Source organism: Salvelinus alpinus, chromosome 30 (assembly GCF_045679555.1).
Source record: "Salvelinus alpinus chromosome 30, SLU_Salpinus.1, whole genome shotgun sequence".
NCBI classification, from domain to species: Eukaryota; Metazoa; Chordata; class Actinopteri; order Salmoniformes; family Salmonidae; genus Salvelinus; species Salvelinus alpinus.
The window spans coordinates 7,304,674-7,328,697 of NC_092115.1; the positions used below are offsets into that span (position 1 = coordinate 7,304,674).

At 41.7% G+C, this 24,024-nt stretch overlaps 1 protein-coding gene across 1 annotated transcript in view; it reads left to right on the top strand.

Moving 5' to 3' along the window:
- Positions 1–24,024, top strand: part of LOC139559976 (netrin-G1-like) — a 174,645-nt gene that overhangs the window by 134,282 nt on the left and 16,339 nt on the right. The gene's annotated exons all lie outside the window — the stretch shown is intronic.

Consider the following 24,024-nt stretch of genomic DNA (forward strand, 5'->3'; position numbering starts at 1 on the left):
TCTCTATTATATTATGACTGACCAGGACATAATCTGGAGCTAGACCTACTGTCTCTATTATATTATGACAGACCAGGACATAATCTGGAGCTAGACCTACTGTCTCTATTATATTATGACAGACCAGGACATAATCTGGAGCTAGACCTACTGTCTCTATTATATTATGACAGACCAGGACATAATCTGGAGCTAGACCTACTGTCTCTATTATATTATGACTGACCAGGACATAATCTGGAGCTAGACCTACTGTCTCTATTATATTATGACAGACCAGGACATAATCTGGAGCTAGACCTACTGTCTCTATTATATTATGACAGGCCAGGACATAATCTGGAGCTAGATCTACTGTCTCTATTATATTATGACTGACCAGGACATAATCTGGAGCTAGACCTACTGTCTCTATTATATTATGACAGACCAGGACATAATCTGGAGCTAGACCTACTGTCTCTATTATATTATGACAGGCCAGGACATAATCTGGAGCTAGATCTACTGTCTCTATTATATTATGACTGACCAGGACATAATCTGGAGCTAGACCTACTGTCTCTATTATATTATGACAGACCAGGACATAATCTGGAGCTAGATCTACTGTCTCTATTATATTATGAGAGACCAGGACATAATCTGCAGCTAGACCTACTGTCTCTATTATATTATGACAGACCAGGACATAATCTGGAGCTAGACCTACTGTCTCTATTATATTATGACTGACCAGGACATAATCTGCAGCTAGACCTACTGTCTCTATTATATTATGACAGACCAGGACATAATCTGGAGCTAGACCTACTGTCTCTATTATATTATGACTGACCAGGACATAATCTGCAGCTAGACCTACTGTCTCTATTATATTATGACTGACCAGGACATAATCTGGAGCTAGACCTACTGTCTCTATTATATTATGACAGGCCAGGACATAATCTGGAGCTAGACCTACTGTCTCTATTATATTATGACAGGCCAGGACATAATCTGCAGCTAGATCTACTGTCTCTATTATATTATGACTGACCAGGACATAATCTGGAGCTAGACCTACTGTCTCTATTATATTATGACTGACCAGGACATAATCTGGAGCTAGATCTACTGTCTCTATTATATTATGACAGGCCAGGACGTAATCTGGAGCTAGATCTACTGTCTCTATTATATTATGACTGATCAGGACATAATCTGGAGCTAGATCTACTGCCTCTATTATATTATGACTGACCAGGACATAATCTGGAGCTAGATCTACTGTCTCTATTATATTATGACAGGCCAGGACATAATCTGGAGCTAGATCTACTGTCTCTATTATTTTATGACTGACCAGGACATAATCTGGAGCTAGACCTACTGTCTCTATTATATTATGACTGACTGTTGTTGGGGCTTCATATTTTAAATTGGGAAGGGGGTCCCAAACTTTGCTACCATATGGAAGGATTGGAGTTATGACATAGTCAAATAACTTAAGACAAATCATTTGTTCTCTCTCTTCTTCCCTCTCAATTTCAGTTCAATTCAAAAGGGCTTTATTTGTCTGGGAAACATATGTTTACATTGCTAAAGCAAGTGAAATAAACAATAAACAAAAGTGAGAAGAAACAAATGTAATATCAACAAACTATTAGAAATAAATAGTAAACATAGCACTCAACAGTTTCAAAAAATATACAAAGTGTTATTTTATCAGTGTTTTAGTTGTCGTAGAAATAGTAGGGGAAGATAAATAAACAGAAGTATTGGTGGTGTTTACAATGTTGTTTGTCTTCCACTGGTTGCCCTTTTCTAATGGCAATGAGCCACACATCTTGCTGCTGTGATTGTACACTGTAGTATTTCACCTGACAGATATGGGAGATTATCAATGTTGTTTGTTATCAAATTATTTGTGAGTCTGTGTGAAATATGTGTTTCTAATGTGCTATTATATTTGCCAGGAGGATAGGAAGTGTAGCTCAGTTTCCACATAATTTTGTGGACAGGTGACACACGTCCTGTCTTCTCTTGAGAGCCAGATCTGCTTATGGCAACCTCTCTCAACAGAGATCAAAGTTACTGGTAACTAACCCAAGATTTATCACAGCGTCAACAAGCAAGGAGGCGGAGCTAAAGCGTTTTCGCATGCATTTGCATATTTCCGATAGGTAATGCCTATTGTGTGAAGTGCCTGTGTGCAATAACTCAACTTGCCGTTCTAAACAAGGCTATTTTTTATTTTTTTTACTTTGGCAAAGGTTCAAGTCTTCAAAACTTTGTCAACTCCGTTCGTAACAGATTCTAGTTTTGAGATACATACCCCCTGTGATGTGTCTGTGTTTCCCCTTTTGTATGTGCTGCTGTGGGGTTTATGTAGATTGGTCTGCAGCTATCTGGGGCGGCAGGTAGCCCAGTGGTTAGAGCCAGTAACTGAAAGGTTGCTAGATTGAATCCCCGAGCTGACTGTAACGGCTTTCGTCTTCCTCCTCGTCTGAGGAGGAGAAGTTAGAAGGATCGGAGGACCAATGTGCAGCGTGGTAATTGTTCATCTTGTTTAATAAAAGTGAACACTCAAAATACAAAAACAACAAATGAGAAAAACCGAAACAGTTCTGTCTGGTGCAGACACACGAAGACTGAAGACAACCACCCACAAAACCCAACACAAAACAGGCTACCTAAATACGGTTCCCAATCAGGGACAACGATTGACAGCTGCCTCTGATTGAGAACCATATCAGGCCAAACACAGAAATAGCAAAAACATAGAAATACAAACATAGACTGCCCAACCCAATTCACAACCCTGACCATACTAAATAAAGACAAAACAAAGGAAATAAAGGTCAGAACGTGACACTAACAAGGTAAAAATCTGTCGTTCTGCCCCGGAACAAGGCAGTTAGCTCACTGTTCCTAGGCCATCATTGTAAATAAGAATTTGTTCTTAACTGACTTGCCTAGTTGAATAAAGGAAAATAAAATAAATATCTCTGCTTAATCGATATGCACAGATCTTCTACTATCTGTGTAGGAAGTGTTACAGCTGAACTCACGCCATGCCTGTAACCCTCACAGCCCTGAGTAACAGGTTTTTACGTCAATCTAATTTAACATAATCATCAAAACTGTGTGTTGAAATATTAATTCTCAGTTAGAATCTACGTGGAAATTTCAACACAATTTATGTCATGTCGTATTGTGAACATCAGATCCACGTCACATTTTCATCATATTTTATATATTTTTTTGCATATTCTCAATGTTTAATCAACATCTGTTGTTCGTAATGTATTTTATCAATTATGTTGAATTTCATATTTCATCGACATATTTTATCTGACCTTGTTTCAATGTTGATGGTAAAATCGGTATGTTTGAATCAAAGTCATTGTTTCAACATCATGCCATCAACCTAAATAAAGAGATATTGAAATAAAATCTGAATCCGCAGTCCAACAACTCCTGCTTGAACAGGGACTCCTACTAATATATTAGAGGATGTACTTCAGTGAGAATGAGTTTACCATCCAGATGCCTACATCTGTGTACGCTGCTTAGCTTTGGAAACAAGCTGTGTTGGTTTCTGCTGAGCTATCACGTCAACACGAGGATACTGATCAACTTCCATGCTCACGTGTGTCGCTATGCTCTACCTTAATAACATTGCATAGTTGAAAGTAACTCCTCTAACTTGTTTAAAAAAATAAAAATAAAAATGAAAGTCAATTCGGAGTCAGGTTGGGTTTAGGCTACATGGATATCTGATTTGCATAACGGACATCAATCCAACGTGTAGCTAGGTTTACTATCATTCATTCATTCATATAGCTGGGACGCCAAATTCATGATATTAATAATAAACGTTTACCTTTTGGATATTATCTTTTATAAGTATCTTATTCATAATGAGACAATATCCAAATGTAAATATTAAATTATATTCATCCTTAAGCGTCAATCTAAGTAACTTAATACATAAATTCCCATTCAAATTCCTCAGTTTAAGCTTGAGATACCTGTTTTGCATGGGCTGTGTCTCAATCCACTGTGTCCTCCTACGTCGGCCTTCCGCATCTGTCGGTGGAAAGTGGCTGAGCTACAGCTGTGTTTGTCAGACCATGAGGCATCCTGAAAATCGGCCTTCTCACAGAAATGTCTTTAGCGTCCGAACCGTTTGGGTTACAAACTGACATGACTCCACTGTGGAAATGGGGAGACTCTCCCGAACACAATGGTTTTCTCCTCACAAATGTCACGGGACTTATCTGAAGGTAACCCATACAAAGTAATGGAAATATGGAAGTAGTTTTGTGGCAACAAAAATAAAGGGTTATATGTGTCCCAAAAAAATAACACATATTTCCTGAGCTTTCTTATACAGTTGAAGTCGGAAGTTTAAATACACTTAGAGTGTAGTCATTAACTCGTTTTTCAACCACTCCGTAGATTTCTTGTGGAGTAGTTGAACCACGCAGCCGTCATACCGCTCAGGAAGGAGATGTGTTCTGTCTCCTAGAGATGAACTTACTTTGGTGCGAAAAGTGCAAATCAATCCCAGAACAACAGCAAAGGACCTTGCTACCAAATACTAATTGAGTGTATGTAAACTTCTGACCCACTGGGAATGTGATGAAATAAATAAAAGCTGAAATAAATTATTCTCTCTACTATTATTCTGACATTTCACATTCTTAAAATAAAGTGGTGATCCTAAAACAGGGAATTTTTACTTGGATTAAATGTCAGGAATTGTGAAAACTAAATGTATTTGGCTATGGTGTGTAAACCTCAGACTTCAACTGTACTTTATTGTATACCATCTATTACATCTTGCCTATGCCGCTCTATCATTGCTCATTCATATATTTATATGTATATATTCTTATTCCATTCCTTTACTTAGATTTGTGTGTATTAGGTATTTGTTGTGGAATTGTTAGATTACATGTTAGATATTACTGCACTGTCAGAACTAGAAACACAAGCATTTCGTGACACTCACATTAACATCTGCTAACCATGTGTATGTGACCAATAACATTTGATTTGATATGGAGAAGACACCTCTGAAGAGGTAATACACAAGCATTTTGTCCCCAATAGACCTTAGTTTGATTGCTTGTTGGACTAATTCAATGTAGCTTTGGTTTATCATAACCAGTGGCGTAAATTCCATGCGGATGTTTTTCGCTCTGACAGAGTCTAGCGTTAACGGAACAGCTGACATTTCTACTGAAACAAGATGGTTACTTGAGGGACACCTGCTCCAGTTTTCCAACAAGTGATCAAGTTGTTTGATGAGATGAAGATGTCATTCTGATATTAAGCTCAAACTTCTCTTCTCAAACTGCAACACAGGGTGGTATGTGTGAAGCTGGCATCTTGGGCTGATCACTAGGGGGTGCAGTAAGTATTTTTGGGGGGTAATTCTCAGAGAAGAAGGGATTGATGTTCTGAAAAGATGCACAAACACCCAGAGAGTACAAATCTTTTGAGACTGAGCAGGGTATAGTCAGAGAAAAAGAGGGAGGCCCAACTCGGCGGAAAATCTGTCGTTGGCAGGATAGCAAAGCATCATGTGGTCGGAGAGGAAGAGAGAGCCCCAACTTCATCCAGCATGTGGTGTTTTTTGTTGGTTATTTCGCCCAGCAAGCAAGGAGTTTTTTTTATGGAGGTCAATGAGTGTCGAATTTGGTCAACAACAAAAAATGTATGGCTCATTTGCTACGTGAGGTTTATTTGATCTAATATACGTTTTGTAATGCTTAAATTGTTATGAGTCTACTGACATAAGTAGGACACGTGACATCTTGTCAACTTTGAGAAAAAACACTTTATATCGGAGTTGTCTCAAGATGGCTATGGATATTCATGGCATGAGGCTAGTTGAGGCTAGTTGAGGCTAGTTGAGGCTAGTTGAGGCTAGTTGCATAGCATCTCTCTCCATTGAATACAGGTGGTTTATGTCAACAAATCTCATTGAATATTCATAAAAGGATTACAATAATGTGATGAATCCACCAATCCAAAGAAAAGATATGCGGGAGATAGACAGCCTGCCATGTCGCTTTGTGGACAACGACTCCCATTGTTAGGGCGGAGTCAGTATATCCATAATCTTTGGTATTGTGAACGCACTGGTTGAGCATCCAGATTTCATTGAGGAGTCAATAGATCTCTGTAGAGACTAAACCAGTGGATGATTATCTCAGTGCTGTCCTGTCTGAGTGGTGTCCTGTCTGAGTGGTGTCCTGTCTGAGTGGTGTCCTGTCTGAGTGGTGTCCTGTCTGAGTGGTGTCCTGTCTGAGTGGTGTCCTGTCTGAGTGGTGTCCTGCCTGAGTGGTGTCCTGCCTGAGTGGTGTCCTGTCTGAGTGGTGTCCTGTCTGAGTGGTGTCCTGTCTGAGTGGTGTCCTGCCTGAGTGGTGTCCTGTCTGAGTGGTGTCCTGCCTGAGTGGTGTCCTGTCAGAGTGGTGTCCTGTCAGAGTGGTGTCCTGTCAGAGTGGTGTCCTGTCAGAGTGGTGTCCTGTCAGAGTGGTGTCCTGCCTGAGTGGTGTCCTGTCTGAGTGGTGTCCTGCCTGAGTGGTGTCCTGTCTGAGTGGTGTCCTGTCTGAGTGGAAGGTGATTTCAGGTATTAAATGGTCAACACCAATGTAAGATGGCGCCGGAGCAGAAGGCAGACGTTTGACGTGCCCACAACCGATTGTGTTTTTTACCTTTGTTTTTCTTTGTTTATTTGCGTTGTCTGTAACTCATTTTTTTTACCCATTTTGTACATAATGTTGCCGCTACCGTCTCTTATGACCGAAAATAACTTCTAGACATCAGGACTGTGATTACTCACCACGGACTGGCTGAATCCTTTTTCTTCTTTCACGACTCTGACGAGCCCGAGGCGGAGGATATACGGCTCCCTCGGGAACAGGCCCCGACCCCAGTGATCTGCATGAAGAGGAGGCGGAGAAAGAGAGGCCGGAGAGCGGGCTGCCTTCTGAGAATTTGGAGGCGATCGAAATAAACCACCAATTCACTCAATTGTGCTAGCAAACATGCAATCTTTGGACAATAAAATCGACAAGTTACGGGGAAGATTAAACTACCAACGGGACATTTAAAACTGTAACATCTTATGCTTCACGGAGTCGTGGCTGAAGGATGACAATATCAACAACATACAGATGGCTGGTTATACGCTGTACCGGCAGGATAGAACAGCGGCGTCTGGTAAGACAAGGGGCGGCGGTCTATGTATTTTTGTAAATAACAGCTGGTGCACTATATCTAAGGAAGTCTCGAGCTATTGCTCGCCTGAGGTAGAGTATATCATGATAAGCTGTAGACCACACTACCTACCGAGAGAGTTCTCATCTGTATTCTTCATAGCTGTTTTACATACCACCTCAGTCAGAGGTCGGTGCTAAGATAGCATTGAATGAGCTGTATTCCGCCATAAGCAAACAAGAAAATGCCAACCAAGACACGGCGCTCCTAGTAGCCGGGGACTTTAATGCAGGGAAATTTAAATCAGTTTTACCTATCAGCATGTTAAATGTGCAACCAGAGGGAAAATAACTCTGGACCACCTTTACTCCACACACAGAGACGCATACAAAGCTCTCGCTCGCCCTCCATTTGGCAAATTTGACCATAATTCCATCCTCCTGATTCCTGCTTACAAGTAAATATTAAAGCAGGAAGCACCAGTGACTAGATCAATAAAACAGCGGTCAGATGAAGCAGATGCTAAGCTACCGGATGTTCTGCAGCACAGACTGGAATATGTTCCGGGATTCCTCCTATGGCAATGAGGAGTACACCACATCTGTCATTGGCTTCATCAATAAGTGCATCGATGACGTCGTCCCCACAATGACCGTACGCACATACCCCAATCAGAGCCTTGCATTACAGGCAACATCCACACTGAGCTAAAGGCTAGAGCTGCCGCTTTCAAGGAGCGGGACTCTAACCCGGAAGCTTATAAGAAATCCCGCTATTTACTCCAACGAACCATCAAACAGGCGAAGGGTCAATACATGACTAAGATCGAGTCGTACTCCACCGGCTCTGACACTCGTCGGATGTGGCATTGCAAACCATTACAGACTACAAAGGTAAGCACAGCCGAGAGCTGCCCAGTGACATGAGCCTACCAGACGATACCATACCCAAGAAGACTTGAGGCTATAATCACTGCCAAAGGTGTTTCAACAAAGTACTAATTAAAGGGTCTGTATTCTTTTGTAAATCTGATATAAGTTTTTTTTAACCCTATTTTTGCTTTTTCATTTGGGGGTAATGTGTGTAGATTGATGAGGGGGAAAAAACTATTGAATTTGTTTTAGAATCATTGGTAGTGTAGTGAAAAAATTGTGAAACTGAGCTGAAATCCATCTGGATTTCCAAGCAAGGGGGTATGGGCTTGGGAGGTTAACTTTGGCATGTTGTATGATTTGGGTTTAAAGTTTGGTAATGTGTTAAGTCTTCTTCCACTTCAATAAAACTTAAGCATGACAAAAGAAAGTTGGATGTGATTTTATTTACACTTGCATGTTTATTTTCACACAAAGTTCTACCCTAGCCCCCACCAACATATACCCCAAAGCACCAGAAAACCACTGCTACCAAGAAGCAAAAGGCTAAAATGACGACGAGGACGACCCTTCACAATGTAAGCCAACCCCTTATTCTCATCTTGATCAATGTATTTGGAAAGGTAGTATACCAAGAATTGCCATGATGTTGTCCAATATTTTACTGCAGAGAATCTTGAGCCTTCTTGATCCAGCGATAAGTCATGTGGGAGACCGAGGTCTTCTTCAGCCTCTTCAGGTGAGAGATCTCCTCACCAAAGCCCTGCAAAGAGTCAGACCCTTTTCCTTTGCCGGAAGTAATTATGACATTTATTTTGAAACCATGTTTATGTTTTTTTATTTTAATGAAATTATACTTTTCTTTTTTTTTGGAAGTGTACAAATGTAAAACGACTTTGTTTGAGAATTTCCCAAAATAATCCTGACCTTTTTTAAAGGACAGTTGCCCGAGTCCAGTTTAGAACGTCAACCTGAACGAGACGGAGGAAGAGTTACTAAAGATGGAAGAGTAGCTTAAATCAATGATTTTCAAAAATACATGGTGAGAAATTCAGTTTTTTCATTGAGTTGAATGACGTTATATTTCCATGTAGTACTGGATGTATAATGCCTTAGTGTCCTTTTTGTAAAGTTACAGATATCTCAAAGCTTGGGAGAAAGACATCCTGGACCGGGTGAACAGAGCAATGCACCGGTAAACGTACCATATTTTTGTTCCACTTTTAAAGTAGTCAGTGATGTGTTGCTTTTAAAGTACATATTTAGTGTTCTATGCAGAACCCTGATAAACGGCCTCGTGTTCTATGCAGAACCCTGATAAACGGCCTCGTGTTCTATGCAGAACCCTGATAAACGGCCTTGTGTTCCATGCAGAACCCTGACAAACGGCCTCGTGTTCCATGCAGAACCCTGACAAACGGCCTCGTGTTCCATGCAGAACCCTGACAAACGGCCTCGTGTTCCATGCAGAACCCTGAAAAATGGCATCGGGTTCTATGCAGAACCCTGATGAATGGCCTCATGCCAACCATGACTATGAAGGGAAGCAAAAGGGAAGAGGACCTTTGACTCCAACCATAAGTAAAAGGGAGTCAAAATTATGATATTTGACATGTGAATACCTTCTCCAGATAATATTTGACATATGAATACCTTCTCCAGATAATATTTGACATGTGAATACCTTCTCCAGATAATATTTGACATGTGAATACCTTCTCCAGATAATATTTGACATATGAATACCTTCTCCAGATAATATTTGACATGTGAATACCTTCTCCAGATAATATTTGACATGTGAATACCTTCTCCAGATAATATTTGACATGTGAATACCTTCTCCAGATAATATTTGACATGTGAATACCTTCTCCAGATAATATTTGTTTTCTCCCTTTTACAGCAGGTGTGAGTCTTGGCGAATCAAAGGCTAGAGGCAGAAATACTACAACCCGCCTGTAATGTGCTCCTGACTGCAAGGGGGGCAGTGGGAGGGCCAATGAGCAAGGGGATGAAAGATGTCTTAAGAAGTTAAAAGCATCAAAGCCTGTTCCGACACTACTTTTTTTCGGTTTATTGTATATCTAATTTGTGTTTCCAGAAGCCTATGCCAGAAATGCATTTTTTGGCTTGTTTTATTTGAAAAATTGGCTTGTACATCTATTTTGTGGTGCAATACAATTTAATCTTCCTTTTTAACATTGACTGTGGTTTACACAATGCTGTTTGAAGTTACTGCTCTCATTGAATGACAATAGCCAATAGTACTAAAATCTAATTGTATTTGTCACATACACATGGTTAGCAGATGTTAATGCGAGTGTAGCGAAATGCTTGTGCTTCTAGTTCCGACAATGCAGTAATATCCAACAAGTAATCTAACAACTACCTAATACACACAAATCTAAAGGGGTAAATGAGAATACGTACAGTAAATGTAAGTATAAGGATGAGCGATGGCCGAGCGGCATAGGCAAGGTGCAATAGATGGTATAAGATATAGGATATGAGTAATGTAAGATATGTAAACATTATTAAAGTGGCATTATTTAGAGTGCATTGTATAAAGTGACTAGTGATCCATTTATTAAAGTGGCCAGTGATTGGGTCTCAATGTTGGCAGCAGCCTCTCTGAGTTAGTGATTGGATTAGCAGTGTTCTATATATCAGGGTGTTGTGTTCTATATATCAGGGTGCAGTGTTCTATATATCAGGGTGTTGTGTTCTATATATCAGGGTGCAGTGTTCTATATATCAGGGTGTTGTGTTCTATATATCAGGGTGTTGTATTCTATATAACAGGGTGCTGTGTTCTATATATCAGGGTGTTGTGTTCTATATATCAGGGTGTTGTATTCTATATATCAGGGTGTTGTGTTCTATATATCAGGGTGTTGTGTTCTATATATCAGGGTGTTGTGTTCTATATATCAGGGTGTTGTGTTCTATATATCAGGGTGTTGTATTCTATATATCAGGGTGTTGTGTTCTATATATCAGGGTGTTGTATTCTATATATCAGGGTGTTGTGTTCTACATATCAGGGTGTTGTGTTCTATATATCAGGGTGTTGTGTTCTATATATCAGGGTGTTGTGTTCTATATATCAGGGTGTTGTGTTCTATATATCAGGGTGTTGTATTCTATATATCAGGGTGTTGTGTTCTATATATCAGGGTTCTATATATCAGGGTGTTGTGTTCTATATATCAGGGTGTTGTGTTCTATATATCAGGGTGTTGTGTTCTATATATCAGGGTGTTGTGTTCTATATATCAGGGTGTTGTGTTCTATATATCAGGGTGTTGTATTCTATATATCAGGGTGTTGTATTCTATATATCAGGGTGTTGTATTCTATATATCAGGGTGTTGTATTCTATATATCAGGGTGTTGTATTCTATATATCAGGGTTCTATATATCAGGGTGTTGTGTTTTATATATCAAGGTGTTGTGTTGTATATATCAGGGTGTTGTGTTCTATATATCAGGGTGTTGTGTTCTATATATCAGGGTGTTGTGTTCTATATATCAGGGTGTTGTATGCGATGTCAGAAAGGTCCTAGTTGATACAGTTTGTTTTTCTGTTATCTCAGGCTCTTATCCTTTAATGGAAAGAAGGCTAAATCACAAAATGGCAACTACTTCTAAAAAACTACTCAACACACTTCATGAATTGCTGATAATCCCTGTTAAATTCATGGATTGGTGATACTCCCTGTTGAGTTCGTGGTGTGTTTTGGTCAAATCATGTGGAAATGTGTTCTCAACCTCAACCAATGAGTTCTCAACCTCACGCCAATATTTAAATGTAGTTGGTTATTAGTCGAACTTGATAGTGCCAAAATTATAAATAGTCGTTGGCTGTCTTTTTAAATCGGTGAATAAAGGTTGAAATCTCATTTATCAACGTCTCAACCAAAATGTTCCCACATTTCCACGTTGAAATGACGTGGTGTGCCCAGTGGGTAGCGGAATTTCACAACCAAAGGTGTACAAATATTATAGAAATGTCCACTTTTGAAATGACGTGGTGTGCCAAGTGGGTCTTACTGCCATGCAGTTAGCTCATATAGACCAGTCATAACTCACGAGGTTCTGGATTCTGCTCACTAACTACAGTAATGACATAATGGAATTATAGCCTGACATCCCGGTACAATGTATTGATCAGGTGTAGTTGAAGCAACACTCAGTTTCACTGCATGGGTGCAGTTAGCAAAATGGAATATCTGAAAACTGTCTCCATTTGAAAAATGTATACAGTGCCTTGCGAAAGTATTCACCCCCCCTTGGTACTTTTGGATATTTTGTTGCCTTACGACCTGGAATTAAAATAGATTTTTGGGGGGTTTGTATCATTTGATTTGCACAACTTGCCTACCACTTTGAAGATGCAAAATATTTTTTATTGTGAAACAAACAAGAAATAACACAAAAAACAAACAGAACTTGAGTATGCATAACTATTCACCGCCCCAAAGTCAATGCTTTGTAGAGCCACCTTTTGCAGCAATTACAGCTGCAAGACTCTTGGGGTTTGTCTCTATAAGCTTGGCACATCTAGTCACTGGGATTTTTGCCAGTTCTTCAAGGCAACACTGCTCCAGCTCCTTCAAGTTGGATGGGTTCCGCTGGTCTACAGCAATCTTTAAGTCATACCACAGATTCTCAATTGGATTGAGGTCTGGGCCATTCCAAGACATTTAAATGTTTCCCCGTAAACCACTCGAGTGTTGCTTTAGCAGTGTGCTTGTGGTCATTGTCCTGCTGGAAGGTCAACCTCCGTCCCCAGTCTCATCTCTGGAAGACTGACACAGGTTTCCCTCAAGAATTTCCCTGTATTTAGCGGCATCCATCATTCCTTCAATTCTGACCAGTTTCCCAATACCTGCCGAGGAAAAACATCCCCACAGTATGATGCTGCCGCCACCATGCTTCACTGTTGGGATGATATTCTCGGGGTGATGAGAGGTGTTGGGTTTGCACCAGACATAGCTTTTTCCTTGATGGCCAAAAAGCTCAATCTGACCAGAGTACCCTATTCCATATGTTTGGGGAGTCTCCCACATGCCTTTTGGCGAACGCCAAACGTGTTTGCTTATTTTTTTCTTAAAGCAACGGCTTTTTTCTAGCCACTCTTCCGTAAAGCCCTGCTCTGTGGAGTGTATGGATTAGTGGTCCTATGGACAGATACTCCAGTCTCCGCTGTGGAGCTTTGCAGCTCCTTCAGGGTTATCTTTGGTCTCTTTGTTGCCTCTGATTAATGCCCTCTTTGCCTGGTCCGTGAGTTTTGGTGGGCGGCCATCTCTTGCCAGGTTTGTTATGGTGCCATATTCTTTCATTTTTTTTATAATGGATTTAATGGTGCTCCGTGGGATGTTCAAAGTTCCTGATATTTTTTTATAACCCAACCCTGATCTGTACTTCTCCACAACTTTGCCCCTGACCTGTTTTGGAGAGCTCCTTGGTCTTTATAGTGTTGCTTACTTGGTGGTGCCCCTTGCTTAGTGATGTTGCAGACTCTGGGGCTTTTCAGAACAAGTATATATATATATATATTGAGATCATGTGACAGATCATGTGACACTTGGATTTTACACCGGAATTTATTTAACAAATGATGTGTCTTCTGCTAGTAATTGCTTGCACCAGATCTTTTTTAGGGGCTTCATAGCAAAGGGGGTGAATACATATGCGCGCACCGCTTTTTCGTTTTAAATGTTTTTTAAAAAACAAGTTATTTTTTCAAATAAAATCCAAATAAAAATCTATTTAAATTACAGGTTGTAAGGCAGCAAAATAGGAAAAATGCCAAAGGGGGTGAATACTTTTGCATGGCACTGTAGTTAGATTGATCTATTCAATACATGTATGATGCAGTCATGTTACTGCCATAGGTTAAACATATCAGAAAAATAACACTGTAGAGTTGTGGTGGCAAAATACTGGATGGAGTTTTTCCCCCCACAATAACTTGGATTAATATCTTCAGAGTGTCTTCATCCATGCAGTCTCATCAGTCATTTCTACAGCATTAACTCTCTCTCACTCATAGTCATGGTTGACATGAGGCCGTTCGTGTTCCATAGTGTTCTGGAATATTGATTTGTCTCTCCATTCCATATACCATGGCAGGGTGTCATATCTCTCTCTCTCTTACATTATCACAGAACATCGATATTTCATCGTTTGGAGAAAAGGGGAGCTTAGAGATGCCTGACCATGTGTTTAGCAATAAAACTGACTCAAAAAGTCTCTATTAAAAAAATACAAGTAAATGGAATTTCTGCTCGACATTGAGATACAATACCAGTCAAAAGTTTTGACACACCTAAGTTTAGAACACCTACTCATTCCAGGGTTTTTCTCTATTTTTACTATTTTCTACATTGTAGAATAATAGTGAAGACATCAACTATGAAATAACACACATGGAGTCATGTAGTAACCAAAAAAGTATTTTATATTTGAGATTCTTCAAAGTAGCCACCCTTTGCCTTGATGACAGCTTGGCATTCTCTCAAACAGCTTCATACGGAATGATTTTCCATCAGTCTTGAAGGAGTTTCCACATATGCTGAGCACTTGTTGGCAGCTTTTCCTTCACTGCGGTCCAACTCATCCCAAACCATCTCAATTGGGTTGAGGTCGTGTGATTTGTGGAGGCCAGGTCATCTGATGCATTCACTCTCCTTCTTGGTCATATAGCGGAGGAGGAATACCTATGTGAGAATGCTGTTCATCGACTACAGCTCAGCATTTTACACCATAGTACCCTCCAAACTCGTCATAAAGTTCGAGACCCTGGGTCTCGACCTAGCGCTGTGCAACTGGGTACTGGACTTCCTGACGGGCCGCCCCCAGGTGGTGAGGGTAGGTAACAACATCTCCACCCCTCTGATCCTCAACACTGGGGCCCCACAAGGGTGCGTTCTGAGCCCTCTCCTGTACTCCCTGTTCACCCACGACTGCGTGGCCATGCACCCCTCCAACTCAATCATGAAGTTTGCAGACGACACTACAGTGGAAGGCTTGATTACCAACAATGACGAGACGGCCTACAGGGAGGAGGTGAGGGCCCTCTGAGTGTGGTGTCAGGAAAATAACCTCACACTCAACGTCAACAAAACAAAGGAGATGATTGTGGACTTCAGGAAACAGCAGAGGGAGTACCCCCCTCTCCACATTGACGGGACAGTAGTGGAGAGGGTAGTAAGTTTTAAGTTCCTCGGCGTACACATCACGGACAAACTGAATTGGTCCACCCACACAGACAGCGTTGTGAAGAAGGCGCAGCAGCGCCTCTTCAACCTCAGGAGGCTGAAGAAATTCGGCTTGTCACCAAAAGCACTCACAAACTTCTACAGATGCACAATTGAGAGCATCCTGTCGGATCACCGCCTGGTACGGCAACTGCACCGCCCACAACCGTAAGGCTCTCCAGAGGGTAGTGAGGTCTGCACAACGCATCACCGGGGGCAAACTACCTGCCCTCCAGGACACCTACACCACCCGATGTCACAGGAAGGCCATAAAGATCATCAAGGACAACAACCAGCCAAGCCACTGCCTGTTCACCCCGCTATCATCAAGAAGGCGAGGTCAGTACAGGTGCATCAAAGCAGGGACCGAGAGACTGAAAAACAGCTTCTATCTCAAGGCCATCAGACTGTTAAACAGCCACCACTAACATTGAGTGGCTGCTGCCAACATACCGACTCAACTCCAGCTCACTTTAATAATGGAAATTGATGGAAATTGATCACTAGCCACTTTGTATCACTAGCCACTTTAAACAATGCCACTTAATATAATGTATATGTATATACTGTACTCTATATCATCTACTGCATCTTGCCATCTTTATGTAATACATGTATCACTAGCGACTTTAAACTATGCACTTTTATGTTTACATACCCTACATTACTCATCTCATATGTATATACTGTACTCGATCCCATCTACTGCATCTTGCCTATGCCGTTCTGTACCATCACTCATTCATATATCTTTATGTACATATTCTTTATCCCTTTACTCTTGTGTGTATAAGGTAGTAGTTGTGGAATTGTTAGGTTAGATTACTTGTTGGTTATTACTGCATTGTCGGAACTAGAAGCACAAGCATTTCGCTACACTCACATTAACATCTGCTAACCATGTGTATGTGACAAATAAAATTTGATTTGATTTGATATAGCCCTTACACAGCCTGGAGGTGTGTTGGGTCATTGTCCTGTTGAAAAACAAACAATAGTCCAACTAAGGGCAAACCAGATGGGACGGCGTATCACTGCAGAATGCTTAATGTCTTTAAAGTAATGGACTGTCATTTCCCTTTGCTTATTTGAGCTGTTCTTGCCATAATATTTATTTAAACTAGGCAAGTCAGTAAAGAACAAAATCTTATTTACAATGACTGCCTACTGGGGAACAATGGGTTAACTGCCTTGTTCAGGTGCAGAACAATAGATTGTTTTTCTGTCAGCTCAGGGATTTGATAACCTTTCAGTTACTGGTCCAAAGATTATAACCACTAGGCTACCTGCTGTTTTACCAAGTAGTGCTATCTTCTGTATACCACCCCTAACTTGTCACAACACAACCCGATTGACTAAAATGCATTCAGAAGGAAAGAAATTCCCCAAGTAAACTTTTAACAAGGCACACCTGTTAATTGAAATGCATTCCAGGTGACTACCTCATGAAGCTGTTGCATGAAAGTGGTACTGATCCATCAGTACATGAAAGTGGTACTGATCCGTCGATACATGAAAGTGGTACTGATCCGTTGGTACATGAAAGAGGTACTGATCCGTCGATACATGAAAGTGGTACTGATCCGTCGATACATGAAAGTGGTACTGATCCGTCGGTACATGAAAGAGGTACTGATCCGTCGGTACATGAAAGTGGTACTGATCCGTCGATACATGAAAGTGGTACTGATCCGTCGGTACATGAAAGAGGTACTGATCCGTCGGTACATGAAAGTGGTACTGATCCGTCGGTACATGAAAGAGGTACTGATCCGTCGATACATGAAAGTGGTACTGATCCGTCGGTACATGAAAGTGGTACTGATCCGTCGGTACATGAAAGTGGTACTGATCCGTCGGTACATGAAAGAGGTACTGATCCGTCGGTACATGAAAGAGGTACTGATCCGTCGGTACATGAAAGTGGTACTGATCCGTCGGTACATGAAAGTGGTACTGATCCGTCGATACATGAAAGAGGTACTGATCCGTCGGTACATGAAAGTGGTACTGATCCGTCGGTACTTGAAAGAGGTACTGATCCGTCGGTACATGAAATGGTACTGATCCGTCGATACATGAAAGTCGTACTGCCGTGCAACACCATGGCCCATAGATAGATGTGTCATAACAGTTACACCTTGACCCTTAGGATAGATCCATCTTAACAGTCATCCTGCAGGGAACGTCACACCTTCTGAAGAATGGTGTGATGCTGCACATATGTCTCAGAGAAACTCAGCGCGGGGTGTGTGTGTGTGTGTGTGTGTGTGTGTGTGTGTGTGTGTGTGTGTGTGTGTGTGTGTGTGTGTGTGTGTGTGTGTGTGTGTGTGTGTGTGTGTGTGTGTGTGTGTGTGTGTGTGTCCAACTCCAAAGAACTCTGATGTTGGTCCTTGGCCAGGGTTTAAACCTCAGGGTTTTCTCACTTGTCAAGGTCTACACGAGCGCCAATGAAATGTGTCTTCCGCATTTAACTCAATCCCTCTAAATCAGAGAGGTGCGGGGGGCTGCCTTAATCAACATCCACATCTTCAGCACCCGGGGAACAGTGGATTCGCTCTCTCTCTCTGTCGCTCTCTCTCTCTCTCTCTCTCTGTCGCTCTCTCTCTCTCTCGCTCTCTCTCTCTCTCTCTCTCTCTGTCGCACTCACTCGCTCTCTCTCTCTCTCTCTCTCTCTCTGTCACACGCTCTCTCTCTCTCTCTCTCTCTCTCTGTCGCACTCGCTCTCTCTCGCTCTCTGTCACACGCTCTCTCTCTCTGTCTCTCTTTGTTGCGCTCTCTCTCTCTCTGCATCTCAACCCCTCCAACTCTTCCTAAGCCCAGTTAATCAGGCCTACAGTTGCTGGGGGGGGGGAATACAATAGTCCTGGGGTCTTCTGGAGGACGTGGAGCATATGTATAATCCACAGAACCACTGTCAACAAAGTCAACTCTGTACAGTCTTCAGATTAGAGACATTTGAATCTGAGGCAGTAAATTGGTCTGCTGCTGAAACATACATTCAACACTCCCGTTAATTCAACACAATAGGACGTATTAGCTACCCACTGAGAATCGTCCAGAATGCGCCAACGTCTTCATGTTGAACGGGGTTAGATGCCTTAGACATCGTTCAAAAGACATACCGTATATTTTGATAAGTATTGTGCATGCTTCAAACACTAATATGTCTTTTGAAATTCGACCGTTGAAATTCGACCAACCCTTCAAAACACTGTAAAAAAAAAAAAATCTGTGAGTAAAGTTATATTTATATATATTTAAAAATCGCTCTCTCGGTCTCTCTCTCTCATATGACAGAGAGATACCGAGAGAGAGAGATGTTTTCCCTAGTGTACTACTTTTGACCAGCGCCCTATGTGGCTTGTACACTTACAGTGTATAAATTAAAAGGGAATAGTGTTCCATTCGGACCTCAGTCAGTTCTGTTGTTTAGAGTGTCCTCTCTTGCCTGAGACAGATCTATTTTTACAAAGAACCATGAGGTTCATCCTTATGCAGAAAGGGAAAATGCATCTATGTGTAGATTGATTGATGCTGCCTGGTCTGTGAATCGCATGGCATTTTTTGTGCGTATCAGTCGGTATGCGCGCACGCAACCTGGTCCAGGGCGTTATGTTAGTGCATTAGTATCGTAGTGGTCGAAGTCGGGAGAGTTAGCTGGCTAGCTATGTCTTCAGGATGAATTTAATTATTGTCATTTGTTGATACAATGTTAATGCCAAAATCACTACAACCAAGCAATCACTGTTGTTTGTGCTATAGCTGTCACCTTCATACATTGGCTACACTAGCTAGCTAGATAGCACTGCTAGCAAAGATACTGATAACTAATTACTGTTGTTTGTGCTATAGCTGTCGCCTTCATACATTGGCTACACTAGCTAGCTAGATAGCACTGCTAGCAAAGATACTGATAACTATTTACTGTTGTTTGTGCTATAGCTGTCACCTTCATACATTGGCTACACTAGCTAGCTAGATAGCACTGCTAGCAAAGATACTGATAACTAATTACTGTTGTTTGTGCTATAGCTGTCACCTTCATACATTGGCTACACTAGCTAGCTAGATAGCACTGCTAGCAAAGATACTGATAACTAATTACTGTTGTTTGTGCTATAGCTGTCACCTTGATACATTGGCTACACTAGCTAGCTAGCCCAAGATACTGATAACTAATCACTGTTTGTGCTTTAGTTGTCACCTTGATACATTGGCTACACTAGCTAGCAATTACTACTAGCGAAGATACTTTTATCTGTGCTGCTAGCTAGCGCTACATAAATTGTGAAATCATGCCACAATTGGAGTAGATAATGCTGAACAACAGTAGAATGTTATAGAAATGAAACAAAAGACAATTTATTAGTTAATTTGACCCCCCCAAAAAGTTAAGATCAGTTGAAATCGTACTGTGGATATATTTGAATTCAGAATTGGATTGTCGGCACACTTACAGTATGTGCGTTGTACAGCGTAACGCATGGATTGTGCACCCATGAAATGGGGGTATCAGCCTACTCAGTGACACCCACAGAACTGTTTAGAGTTTACACAAATATTAGCATCATAGCTAATACGGACAAAAGACAGAATGTTAAGGTGACAGTCAAAGTGCTGCAATAATGCTAAGATGCTAATATTTGTGTAAACGATACACCGTTCATTTTCATTTTATTTTGTTTCCCCCTTTATTTAACCAGGTAGGCTAGTTGAGAACAAGTTCTCATTTACAACTGCAACCTGGCCAAGAATAAAGTAAAGCAGTTCGACACAGTACAACAACACAGAGTTACACATGGAATAAACAAACACAGTCAACAATACAGTATGTGCAAATGAGGTAAGATAAGGGAGGTAAGGTGGGTGTCACTAGGCAGGTGTAATGTGTCATGGAAACGGCAGAGATAGGAGACATTTTCTAAAGATCGACAAAAATTTTATCCATCCGATGGGTGGGTTTCTTTCTTTTGTCAAACGTTCTTGAAAATTACAAATTATGATGGAGGCGGTGTTTTTGGAATAAATGATGATTGCTGAATACTTTTAAAGGTATGCGCGGTACGTGATGTCATCACGTAGCTATAAGCTCCGCTCCACATTTAATTCTAAATGCCTACTGTCGTGTATTAGCAACACCTAGTGGTGCAAAACCAGCGGGGCACTATGAGGCACTGTGAGGCACTGTGAGGCACTGTGAGGCACTATGAGGCACTGTGAGGCACTGTGAGGCACTGTGAGGCACGTGAGGCACTATGAGGCACTGTGAGGCACTGTGAGGCACTATGAGGCACTGTGAGGCACTGTGAGGCACTGTGCGGCACTGTGAGGCACTATGAGGCACTGTGAGGCACTGTGAGGCACTATGAGGCACGTGAGGCACTATGAGGCACGTGAGGCACTATGAGGCACTGTGAGGCACTATGAGGCACTGTGAGGCACTGTGAGGCACGTGAGGCACTATGAGGCACGTGAGGCACTATGAGGCACGTGAGGCACGGCTGTAGGCTGTTCTTGGGTATGCGGTTGGTTGGGTTAGGGACCGGGAATAAAGTACAGCTCAATGATTCCCGTGAGTCTGAGTCAAGTCAATACGTTAAAACTGGCGAACAAGGACATGGAAATAAAAATAAACATTATCCACTCAAGAAGCTGGGTGAGTGCAGGAAAAGGGTAATTGTAAAGGGACTTGTCACAAAAAACCTAGCCTAGCCGTTCAGCTAACGCAGCTAATTAGCAAAGAAGTGCGTTAGCTAGCAAAAGAAAGCTAAGAATAATAGCACTGACCTTTTCTCCCGCCGTTCAATGTGCATTCAGATTGTGTTGGTTTGCGATGGGGAAAAGATGTATTAATAGTTTCAAAGTGTTCATCACTGTTTAAGGAGTCAAAGATGCAGCACAGAAACAAGCTCTATAATTGCACTTGGGAGGTTGGGATGTGCAGGATATATTCACCATGTTAGACGACACGGGGGGAAGACGAGAACTATGACATCCAATAGACAAAGCTAAACGAGTTCTTCACTCCACAAAAAAAAACATTGCTGACAAGAGACATTTGTTTAAGTAAGCCGAACGAGCACAGGGTGGACATGTTTGTGAGCAGACTGAAACAGTTGGCTGCAACGTGTGATTATGGAGATTTCAAAGACGATTTGATATGGGACCAAGTGATTTAGTCACTCAAATGTATTGCGCAATTCGCTTCTGTGCGAGAGGGACCTCTCTCACCACTCTAATGGATATGGTAAGAGCAATGGAGGCTGTTGACTAGCAGGCGGACAGAATGGAAAGTCTGAATGCCAATGCGAATCAACAGGGGGAAATTGAATAAACACAGAATGGATCAAAAAGGAAAAAAAGGGCCAGCTAATGATGACCACGCTGTCAAATGCTTCATATGGGGTCAGGAGGGCCATACTGGACGGCCGTACTGGACGGCCATACAGGAGGGCCATACTGGAGGGCCATACTGGACGGTCATACAGGAGGGCCATACAGGAGGGCCATACTGGACGGTCATACAGGAGGGCCATACAGGAGGGCCATACTGGACGGCCATACAGGAGGGCCATACTGGAGGGCCATACTGGACGGTCATACAGGAGGGCCATACTGGACGGCCATACAGGAGGGCCATACTGGAGGGCCATGTTCTATCAAACAAGGTAAACAATACAAGAAAATGTGGCAAAGATAAACATTTCTCCAAAAATGTGCAGGACAAAGACAAACCTGAATGGAAATCAAGTGACAAACACACCTGCTACAGTTTACAACATGATACAACAGACAATGATGATGATGAACATGTGTTCACACTTCCCAGCAGTACTGATGACGCTGAAATACATTTATTAGTCCATGGCCAGCCAGTTAACATGTTCATTGACTCTGGGGCTAGATGTAATATTGTGGGCACAGCAACATTCAGTCATTTGCAGACCAAACGCAACGTGCATTTGAAACCAACATCCAAGAGCCTTTACCCATATGGTTCAACACGACCATTAGCGGTCGAGGGCCTGGTCACTGCCAACATTACAGTAGTTAGTAGTTCTGAGACTGTCAATGCCAACATTACAGTAGTTAGTAGTTCTGAGACTGTCACTGCCAACATTACAGTAGTTAGTAGTTCTGAGACTGTCACTGCCAACATTACAGTAGTTAGTAGTTCTGAGACTGTCACTGCCAACATTACAGTAGTTAGCAGTTCTGAGACTGTCACTGCCAACATTACAGTAGTTAGTAGTTCTGAGACTGTCACTGCAAACATTACAGCAGTTAGTAGTTCTGAGACTGTCACTGCCAACATTACAGTAGTTAGTAGTTCTGAGACTGTCACTGCCAACATTACAGTAGTTAGGAGTTCTGAGACTGTCACTGCCAACATTACAGCAGTTAGTAGTTCTGAGACTGTCACTGCCAACATTACAGTAGTTTGTAGTTCTGAGACTGTCACTGCCAACATTACAGTAGTTAGTAGTTCTGAGACTGTCACTGCAAACATTACAGTAGTTAGTAGTTCTGAGACTGTCACTGCCAACATTACAGTAGTTAGTAGTTCTGAGACTGTCACTGCCAACATTACAGCAGTTAGTAGTTCTGAGACTGTCACTGCCAACATTACAGTAGTTAGTAGTTCTGAGACTGTCACTGCCAACATTACAGTGGGTAGGAGTTCTGAGACTGTCACTGCCAACATTACAGTAGTTAGTAGTTCTGAGACTGTCACTGCCAACATTACAGTAGTTAGTAGTTCTGAGACTGTCACTGCCAACATTACAGTAGTTAGTAGTTCTGAGACTGTCACTGCCAACATTACAGTAGTTAGTAGTTCTGAGACTGTCACTGCCAACATTACAGTAGTTAGTAGTTCTGAGACTGTCACTGCCAACATTACAGCAGTTAGTAGTTCTGAGACTCACTGCCAACATTACAGTAGTTAGTAGTTCTGAGACTGTCACTGCCAACATTACAGCAGTTAGGAGTTCTGAGACTGTCACTGCCAACATTACAGTAGTTAGTAGTTCTGAGACTGTCACTGCCAACATTACAGCAGTTAGTAGTTCTGAGACTGTCACTGCAAACATTACAGTAGTTAGTAGTTCTGAGACTGTCACTGCCAACATTACAGCAGTTAGTAGTTCTGAGACTGTCACTGCCAACATTACAGTAGTTAGGAGTTCTGAGACTGTCACTGCCAACATTACAGCAGTTAGTAGTTCTGAGACTGTCACTGCCAACATTACAGTAGTTAGTAGTTCTGAGACTGTCACTGCCAACATTACAGTAGTTAGTAGTTCTGGGACTGTCACTGCCAACATTACAGTAGTTAGTAGTTCTGAGACTGTCACTGCCAACATTACAGCAGTTAGTAGTTCTGAGACTGTCACTGCCAACATTACAGTAGTTAGTAGTTCTGAGACTGTCACTGCCAACATTACAGCAGTTAGTAGTTCTGAGACTGTCACTGCCAACATTACAGCAGTTAGTAGTTCTGAGACTGTCACTGCCAACATTACAGCAGTTAGTAGTTCTGAGACTGTCACTGCCAACATTACAGTAGTTAGTAGTTCTGAGACTGTCACTGCAAACATTACAGCAGTTAGTAGCTCTGAGACTGTCAATGCCAACATTACAGTAGTTAGTAGTTCTG